At 38.7% G+C, this 10,724-nt stretch overlaps 1 long non-coding RNA gene across 1 annotated transcript; it reads right to left on the bottom strand.

The window, feature by feature from the left end:
* Positions 1 to 300: 300 nt before the first annotated feature.
* On the bottom strand, positions 301 to 10,577 carry LOC122157959. The gene is made up of 4 exons (XR_006168085.1): positions 10,492 to 10,577; positions 9,458 to 9,528; positions 4,945 to 5,071; positions 301 to 2,762 (listed from the first exon to the last, which is right to left on the bottom strand). It is a non-coding gene; the product is annotated as an uncharacterized LOC122157959 (long non-coding RNA).
* Between the last annotated feature and the right edge of the window lie 147 nt (positions 10,578 to 10,724).

Below are 10,724 nucleotides of genomic sequence, written 5' to 3'. Positions count from 1 at the left end.
GATTATGTGACATATTTTCCTACGAAATCTTAGAGGTTCTAAATTAAAAAAAATGTTCCTGGAAAGCTAACAGCATTTTTTTTTTTAATTTTATTTTTTTTTCCATTAATGTTACAAATGTAATAAAGAGATAAATTCCTTTTAACGATTTTTAACTGATGCATAACCTTTGGACGTATATATTACAACCCAGATCCTCCACAGTACAATGATGTAATAATGAATAATACATCCATGCAGTCCAAAAGATAATTACAATAATCTTTCCATTCATACGAGACATATATACAATCATTTGAGATATAAATATTTCCTAAATCATCAAAATTATATCTTAGTAGAAAAAATCTTCTGTATAAAAAGTTGTTGAAAAGCAGAAGAAAACATTTTGGTGTTTTGATTGTTTTGGGAGAAAAAAGTGTTGAATAGAACAATATATATCTATAAAGTGAATGAGGATTTGCATAACTGAACCAAATCTTTCCAATTCTTATACAAAATAATTTATTTGAATTTGGCTGCACTACCTGTGTTTGCTGCTTACACTTTTACTACTACCCTTAGATACTAACATTTGATAAAGTTTTAACATACTCATTTTCAAGCATCACTGTGTTATGTGTGCTTTCCTTAACAAGTCAGTAGTTTAGTACTACCCTTTGTCACATCTTCCTAAAGCAGTAAGTAGTCAAAAAGCACAGTAAATTCACTGGGGAAGAAAAAATATTTTTTAGACTGAACAGTTAATGAGGCAGGAAATATAGGCAGATCCTGGAAACTATGGCACCTGAAGAATGGAGAGTGTGCCACCATGGCTTCACTAAAGTTAAATAATGTCTGACAAATTTGGTGGCCTTATGTGACAGGGTTACGGTGCTAGTGGATAAGGGAAGAAGAACTGATGTAATCTACCAGGACTTGTATAAAGCATTTGACAGTGTCTTACATAATATCCTTGTCTCCAAACTGTTGAGATGTGGATTTAATAGGTAGTCCACTTGGTGGATAGGGTCCCATTCAAAGAGTTACAGTCAGCTGCTTGATATCTTTGTGGAGACCAGCAACAGATCTGTTTGGCCCTTTAAGTGCTGGTATTAGGATCAGAATTATTTAATATCTCTGCCAGTGACACGGACAATAGAATGGAGTTTGCAAGTTTGCGAAGATCTGGTGTGGCTCACGCTCTGGAGGGAAATGAAACCATCTGGGAGGATCTTTAGAAGCTTGAGAACTGAGCCTGTGCTAACCTCCTAAAGTTTAACAAGGGCAAGGTGCTGCACCTGAGTCAGGACAATCCCAAGCATGTATAAAGGTTGGGCGATGAATACACTGAGAACAGCCCTATGGAGAAGGACTTACTGGTGTTGGATGAAAAATTCAAAATGAGTAGGCAGAGTATGCTTGCAGCAAAGAAAGCCAACTGCTTCCTGGGCTACATCAAATGAATAGTGATCAGCGGTCAATGGAGATAATTCTTCCCCTCTGCTGGCCTTTTGTAGAGTTTGTGCCTGAAATATTCAGCTCTGGCTCTAGTACAAAAAAAACCCTGTTAAAATGAGTCCAGAAGACTCAGAAGAAAGCCAGAGCATTTCTATGAAAACAGACTAAGTGAGTAGGGATTGTTTAGATTAGGGAAGACTGTTGGAGTCCTCTTGATGGCTTTCCAGTTCTTAAAGGAGGTCAACAGGAAAGACAGGGAGATACCCTTTATAAGTATAATATATAAGGCATAATGGCTTTAAAATAAAGGAGGGTAGATTTAGATTAGACCATGGGAATAAATTATTTATTAAGAGGATGGTGATGCCTTGGAACAGGTTGTCCAGAGATGTTGTGGATGACTCATCCCTGGAATTGTTCATAACCATGTTGGATAGGGCTCTGGTTAGCCTGATCTAGCAGAAGGTATCCCTGCCTATGGCAGAGACTTGGATCTATCTGATCTTTAAGGTCCCTTTCAATACAAACCATTATATGATTCTATGATTTGAACAATGTCCTTTGAGGTAGGATAGGATATGATAGTTTTAATGGACTTCTCAACATCTCAACATAAACACGCAAGTATAGTTGTAGTGTATCTGTATCTATCATCACCCTTCTATAGCATGAAATATTATTGTATTTTCTATGCTATAAAGAAGTTACAGCTACAAAAGCTGTCAACACTTTCTATTAAGAATGTGCCCGGTGGCTGCTGATATTCTACGCTTCATCCATGAACATCTTCCTTAATTTCATTGCAATGACATCCTAACAAGATAAAAAACTGTAGGCAGTAACCAACCTTAACTGGCAAAATTGGCAAATGTACGCTATCAGACTGAACATGTATTTTATAAACTATATTAAAGAAATCATAAATACGGTTTTAAGGGATTCAAATCCTTTGTTATAAACACATATAAAGCTTAGAGTTCATTTCCATTTTAAATACTTACAGGCATACTAAGTGGGGTAAACATGTAGAACAAGATCCCAGGGTATGGAATTACAGAAATCTAACAGCAGTCAATTCAAAGCAATAACAGCATGTGACTGAGGTGGGAGATCCACTTATAAATATCTTTGTTGCGAGCCATGATGAAGTACTATAAGTACTGTAAGTACTGTTGCTAATACGCACAGAAATCCTATTTCTATATTTTCTCATTTTTACTTTGTATGGACGTTCATCTCACAATGAATCACTTCCGCAGTAATTTCATTTTTACTGTTTCAACATATGAATTTCTTTGTTCCAGTTGACACCACTTGAACCTCTAAATTAAAATAAGAATAAAAAGAATAAAACAAATATTTAGAAGTTTTGAAAGAGGAAATCTTCCTAATTGGCTGAAATACAACAAACAAAATACTCCATAGAAAATTGAGAGTAAAAACAATCACACTTTTTTTTTTTTTTAAATATACGTATGTATACACATATTACATACAGCTTTCTATAACATCATGTTTGTATCTTTTTTTTTATCAATATACACAATAGCTACATAAAGATTTTCACCTTAACTTGGATTTTGAATTGTTGTAATGCATGTCTTTAATTATATACTGGCTGTTCTTTATATTTAGTCTATTAGAAATGATAAATTATATATTCCTAGACACTTCATATCCCTCTATATAAAAATATATCTATGCAAAACTAATTCAAATTGTCCATCACTAGAATATAAAGATACTTTCTCTTATGGCATGAAAGCCTTACAGTTTATCTTACTGTCTTTTATATAAGTTCTTCCCTTTCTCACTTATTTTTCCCTCAAGTATTTCATACTAAGTGACATAAAGCCCTTGAAGTCAACAGAACTGTTTGCATCCAGTAGGTTTGTGGATTTCTATTGTCAGCCTGGAGGGTTCTCAAGATAAGAAAAAAAAAAAAAAAAAAAAAGCAGAAAAACTTTTCTACAAATAATATATGCATGTGGAACGTTTTAAATAATATACAGCTTATCTGAAAAACGCTTAAGAGCTCACATATACAAAAAAAAAAAAAAAAAAAGGAAGATTTCTATTGATTTATAGTAAGCTTGGATATGAGATTTGGAGGCTTAAATCCGCAATACTGAAGCAATGCTGCTGTCATCCTTTGAAATAAATAGAAATGTATTGTCAATTCAGCAAGGTAGATAGACATACACTTTTTTACAGCATATCAGTTGTTCTATGTTTTTTGGATTAAAAGTCATGCATCCAGTTACAAACATATAAAATTTCACCGTACTGGTCTTCGTGAATTATAAATCAAAATCATATTTTGCAACAGGATCATATTTTGCATGGTAAGATGAATAAACCTCAAAGTAATTAATAATTTGCCACTACCTCCTTTTGTCTCAAAATGGTAACTTAGATAGGTTTGTACTACTATCTGTTCTAACCTTACTGCACTTTGTCTCAAATAGGTAGCATTATGTCTACTCCCTAAATTTTACTCAGACCAGATAGCCTTTGTGTGCCCCTGACACACAGATGTATGTTTGTATGACAAACAGGAAGATATGCATGAAATTACTCTGGCCAATTTATCCTAACACTAAGTTTTATGCCTTTCCTCTACTAGAATTTCCAATCCATGGTTATTTTGAAATAATTATTTTCAAGTAGACCGAGCTATAAAGCACTGGAATAATCAACTTACATTGTTGTAGCAAAATAATTTCTTAAGAGCAAACTCTAAGGCATTTGCTAACCCACAGGGAAGAATCAGCTGAAGTTCCCAGCATAACCTTGTATTCTTGAAGGTAATAACAACTTCCTAAAATCTCTCTGTGCTGAAAATTAATTTTTAGTGAACTGGTATATGCTTTTTTATACACTAAGTCTTTTAAAATATTATTAAAAATGTCCAAATCTTTATTAGGAACTTTTGCTGTTGCAATGATTTTACAGATGTGACTGTAGTTACTTTTCCACTGGCAAAAATCCTTCTGCTATGCTAATATTCTACTCACAGAAAAGATTTCTTTGGCAGAATAGCTTATGATTTGGAAAGTTGATTACAAATTATACTGATAAAAATGTATTTCTGTTGGTTGGTAACACAGAAGAGTTTGCTAGTATAATTTTATTAGTACATACTTTTAGTGGTCTGAAATAGTATTTATTTTTGAAGTGAGCAAAACGATGTACACAACTAAAATTTTGCTAATCACGGTTACAACAGAAAAATCAGTAACTTTGTTTCCATCACATCATTCTTGTTTCTCCTTTGTCTCTTGTGGAATGTTTACTTCCTCCCTTTCCATTCTTTTCATTTGCTAAAATAACTCTCATTGTCAACAGGACTACAGCAAAATTCAAGGTTTCAAAAAAGGTCCTGTGTCATTGGACTATATTTGAAGTTATGACCTGTTTTCACTAGTTTTAATTTATGTGAACAACTAAGACTTCATCACTATCTTTGAGAACATGATATAGCTTCAGTAGAGATGCCCTTACGTTACCACATTATTTCACGTCTTTCAATTCACAGGAAATGGTATAGTATTGCAGTGGACCAGGCTTCACAACAAGATCCAAGAAACTGACTTCTCCATTCACGTTTCTTTTTCATCTTTCCTTTACCCTAAAATGTCAAAATTTCAAATAAGTAAGACAGTGGAATGTGGGCAAAATGAGGCATAAAATAGTAATACAGCAATATCAGTTCTAACAGCAGAGATTAAAAACAGGTATACTGATTCCCTTAACAGTACCCTATTCACCATACAGCACTTAGATGAGTACATCTTTAAGAATCTGGAGTGATAGCTGGTTCTTCTGACATTCTTTTGTAATACAATGCTAACATGTATGCAGTCAGCACCACCGTAAACTAACATACACTTCCTTTATTTCTCACCTACTAAGTTACAACATTATTTCATTACGACTGAATCACTCCTGTCTTGTGTCTGTTTTAATCTCTGATTTATTTATTTCAGTATTTAAAAAATAAATGAGAAAACAGGAAAGAAGAATACAACTCTTGAAAAACAGCTGATATTGAGTCTTCAGTTTCTTTCATTCTAAGAAATAGAAAGTCTTACTGTACAGCAAAGTCACTATGGAGATGACTTTTTGGAAAAATTCTCTAGCCATTGGAGTTTTATGGATTGTACCATTGTCCTAGTCAATTCCTTGTAGGAGACAAAAAATTATCTTGTTCCGAGGTTACCTTATTTTTCATACTGACATCAGGGTATGTTATTAGGTAACCTCAAAATAGAAGAAACACAGGAATAGTTTATAAAACAGATCTACAACTGTAGGAATGAAGAATTTTGATGAACACTGTGGAGTAGGAGGAAGCATGAGATCCCTTTGCTAAGACAGCAGAAATGACCATTGATTTTCTATACTCACTCTCTCCTTCCACTTCTAAGCAGAGAATTTTGGTTAATGTACTCATATTATGATAAATGGTGTGGTCAAATTATTACCACTGTGAAGTCACCATCCACAGAGAAAGCAAGCAAAGAAAGCTACCACACAGTAACCATCTACAATATGAAAGGATTTAACTGTTGCCCTGTGCATCCAATACATGTGTGAAAAATACAGGAGATATAAATACTGGAAAATGGATAATCAGGCTTCTCTCTTTCTAAATGGGATGTTCAGCTTCCTTCCTTAAATCTGGGTATGATTTTCTTAAGATTAATGCTGATGCAATTTAGAAGTTCCAATGAGATTTAAAAATATTTACTGACGAACAATTCATGAAGTATTCAAAGAACACTTAGATAGTTTAATCAAGAATGACTATAGTTTAACTGGTAGACTACTGCAGAAAAAAAAAATAAATCATAAACAGAGGCAGATGCTAAAGGCTTGAAAGAATAAGTTGTAATTTCAGTTTTCAAGTAACTGCAGTTTTAGTGGAGCAAAGGTTTGCCAGACATCAATTGCCAGAGCAATTGTTTGATAATGAAGAACTCCCGGTAATACCAGTTTTATTGTGAATAAAAACAGAACTTGTTTTCTTTTACCTACTCTGGATGTTTAAGAGATATCATTTTTCATCTAAAGATTACTGGGCTCTGTCATATTTCCTATAAGAGGAAAACCAAGCCATTAATTCTATTAACTAGAAGAGGTATCCATCACCTCTACCAGAAACAGAATTGAGTTTGGTTCCAAAGGTAGTCACTGAACCACTGAAACATGAAACAGGCCCCCTGTTTTGATATTTGATTCATATATTTTGATGCTCAGTGAACCTAATCAGGTTAGGAGGTGTTTACTGAGGTAATCCAAGTGTGGAGCCCCCAGTATAAAAAAGACAGGGAGCTGTTGGAGAGTCCAGAGGAGGCCACGAAGATGATCAGGGGACTGGAGCACCTCCCCTATGAAGACAGGCTGAGGGAGCTGGGCTTGTTCAGCCTGGAGAAAAGAAGGCTGCGGGGTGACCTCATTGCAGCATTTCAGTACCTAAAGGGAACCTACAAACAGGAGGGGAATCAACTCTTTGAAAGGGTTGATAACTGCAGGACAAGGGGAAATGGTTTTAAGTTGAGGGAGGGGAGATTTAGGTGGGATGTTAGGGGGAAGTTCTTTACAGAGAGAGTGGTGAGGTACTGGAACAAGCTGCCCAGGAAGGTTGTGGATGCTCCATCCCTGGAGGTGTTCAAGGCCAGACTGGATGGGGCCCTGGGTAGCCTGGTCTAGTATTAAATGGGGAGGGGGAGATTGGTGGCTTTGCATGTTGCAGGAGGGTTGGAGATTCATGATCCTTGAGGTCCCTTCCAACCCTGGCCATTCTGTGATTCTGTGATTCTGTAATTGATGTAAAGTTACTCTGTGGACTTCCATGTGTTAACATATGCATTTCATTAGTTTGGTTTATGCCTCTTCCTAATCCCTGTCATTTATAAAGACAGCTCTCGTGCCTGTGAGAGAGACCATTCACACCTCTCACAGACAAGAGTGTTCTTAGAAATAAGGCTGGCAAACTGAACTTGTATTTCATACTATCACTGAACTAATTCTTTCTGAAGTTACTGGTAGGAGATAACTGAAAGAAACAGGAAAAGGAACAGCTTGAAAACAACTGGGTAGATATGCCAGTCTGGAACTGGCTAGAAAAGACTGGCAGGGAAGCAGATTAGAGAGAAAAAAAGGGAAATTCTGCTGATAACAGACATTCTAAAATTTTTCCATTGGTCCTTCTTCCACAGAAATAATGGCAAAGTGGAAACAAAGCTGTACAACAGGCCTCCGCTATTTCTATAGGTGCTTCAGACCATGAAAAATACAGGAGACTGACAGCACCACAAGGCAGTGTCCTGGGTAGTTTGCATTTATTTATTTATTTATTTATTTTGGCTAAAAACTATTTCATCATGCCTCACCCGTGATAAAATCACAGCTTGCAAAAACTACCCGTGACCTCTGCCGCTAGAGGGCTGCACTTTCTGCCATACGCTCCGAGACCTCAAGATCCCGGCCCCAGACAGGTTACCGGCTTTGACAGACGGTGCTTTCAGAAGCATATTCTGAAGCATATCTGTAATAGCTAACAATTTTGCTCATATTAAATTGTTGTTGCAACTGTTAATTATTAACTTAAAATGTCAATTATATGCAGCCATTTGCTTAGTTGAGTAGAAATCCTACTAAGAAAATAGCTGAGAGGCTAGTTCTATAGCTTTAGCTAAATTCTTCAAAACCTATTCAACTATAAAGAGACTACTTACAGGTACCAAAAAAGATTTTTTAAAAGCTTGTCTTAGTGGGACCAGGAGATAACATATAAAGAAATTATTAAACAAAAGACATTCTGTAGAGACAAGGGAAGGCACTTGTGAGACAGCTGTTCATGAAGAAACAGACTAACACAGGACAGACATCTGCTGAGCCTGGAGAAATTAGGTTTCAGGATTACCATTTTCCTCTAAGCTTATGGAAGACATATACACAAAAAACACACGCTGCTTATCACGTTAAAACCCTTTTTCATTCTACGCGTTAATAGTCCTATTGTTAGGATGAAACAATACTTTTATTTAAAGAATGCAATCAAGTAAATGTTTTATAAGCTAATTGGAATTCCCAAAGGGAATACTTGCAGGTGCTGAATCCAATCAGACCTGCCACATAATTAAAATTGGTGCAGGGGACACAGTAAAGCAGATGTGGTCTTAAAACAAGAGAATTGTTTGATTCAATGTTACCACAGATGAATGGGGCACATTCAGATAGATAAAGGGACCAGTGTTATAAATTACAGTTCCACTGCGGAAATTGACTAAAAATGGCTTCACTTGAGCATCAATGTTTTTTATTTTTGCCTTCTAAATTTTCTGTAAGCCGTCTGCTCAGTTTACAAATAAAAAGAGGCTGCTTGGGACTGATGACCGTTCAAACTGGACCCGAGGTTTTTAAGCCACACAGTTTTCTTTCTGGCTCAAATACTAATTAAAATTCTTCAACTGGAACTTAGTAAAGAAAATGAAAGAGCCAAAAGAGTCCTCAGCTTGCTGTACCGTAATTGTGTCAGCAACCGCAAAGGTAACAGAAGCCAAAAATTTTATTTCAGTCAGTAAATGAAGCAACCATGAGTCAGAATATCTTAGATACAAAGGGTATAAAATGATTATGAACGTACCATTTTTACACAATATTTTTTCTGACTGTACATGCTATCAACTTGTTACTGAATGTGCTGCATCTGTTTCATCCAGCTGTGAGGCTAGATACTGCATTCCTGGGACACAATTCCCAGAGAAGCTATTGAAAGTTTCCAATTTACAGTGCTAGATTGGGTCTTTAATTTGTGAATACTTTTGGGCAGGAGTCTGTTCAGATACTAAAATATCCATGCTTTAATACCCAATAGTATATTAGATATCTGGCTCATAATTTATAAGTACTCGCAAGACGATGTGCTGTACTATGTATTATGTATGAAATCTGTATTTTAAGCTCTAAAAATTGTTTTGGGCTGCATTAGTGGTAAGTGATTACTAACACTAAGGCTGGGTTTCCCAGGGAGCTCAGAATGGAAGTTGGATTTCATCCACAGCCAGCCAGGTTTTCAGCCTGTATTGGACAAGAAACCGAGTCAGCGGCCATTCCGTACATACACGCAGCAATATGAATTTAGCACACAACATGGTTTAATGCAGCAAAGGCACGTTGCTAGAACTGATGCTCACTGCTGACCACGGCAGTTATGATTATATTACTCTGCCAATTTTTTCAAAGGTAATGAGTGGATTAAACAGCACAGAGCGGAGTAAAAATGCCTTTCTAGCGCACGGGCAATCCCTCCCACCTTCACATTCTCGGCACCTCGCAACCCTTATAAGCTTCAACCTGAATACTCTGACATTTGCAAACGGAAATACCCCTGGCTGCAGTGAAACATCTTTGCGTTTCTATTAAATATTTATGTAAGAAATGCCGAGCTGTGTCACACAGCTCTAGCTTAGCCCAGCTGTCACAGCACAGAAATAATCTCTTTATTATTTTTCCTATGAGCCCGCGGGATCGGCCCTCGCCCAGCTGCCGGCAGAAGTGCCAATCCCGCTCGGCACCGATGGAGGAGGCGCGGCTGGCCCCGCTCAGACACGGCCCCGCTATCCGGCGCCTCCTCTGCAGCCACAGCCACAGCCGCAGCCACAGCCGTCCTTTCTCGCAGCCGCGGGCCTGCGAGGCTCTGCGCGTAACCCAGGTGACGCGGCACCACTGCGCGGACCCTCCTGGGGCGGGAGCGGCCTCCCCACACGCCCTCCCACCGCCAACCCCCACCCCTAGGGCCGCCGCAGAGGTTAAACCCCCCCGCCTTCCCCCCCAGCGGCTCTGCCGTGCACGACCCGTGATTGGCCGCGCCGCTCAATCCCAGCCTCGCTCTCTTTTGTTCCCATTGGCCAGATCTCCCGCCCGTCTTGAAGGGAGACCCCACCTTCTTCTGTAAGCTCCCCCCGCACCGGCCCCTACCCCCGGCCTCCCCCCATATCGCCCAGCTGCCCCCAGTCTGGAACCCCCTTCCCCGGCTCTAACCTCTCCTGCCTCAGGGGCTTCTGCGGTGTAGCCGAGGTCGGTGGGCCCCTGCTCGCGGCCGGACCCTGCTCAGCCGAGCCCGCCAGCTGCCGGAGCGTCCGGCGGCGGTGGTGGGTGGACACGGAGCCCCCCCACTTCAGCCCCGTGCCCAGCCCGTCAGCCGAGGAGAGCATGAGGGCGCGGGAGCAGCGGGCGGCCGCGCCGCAGCGTTAGGGCAGGCAGGGGCCGGAGGG

The sequence above is a fragment of the Centrocercus urophasianus genome, unplaced genomic scaffold, assembly GCF_019232065.1.
Source record: "Centrocercus urophasianus isolate 14NV4802_14NV808 unplaced genomic scaffold, USGS_Curo_1.0 seq_14, whole genome shotgun sequence".
In the NCBI taxonomy this organism is placed as follows: domain Eukaryota; kingdom Metazoa; phylum Chordata; class Aves; order Galliformes; family Phasianidae; genus Centrocercus; species Centrocercus urophasianus.
The sequence above is the reverse complement of the archived record's forward strand: the minus strand, read 5'-3'. Positions and strand labels throughout refer to the sequence as shown.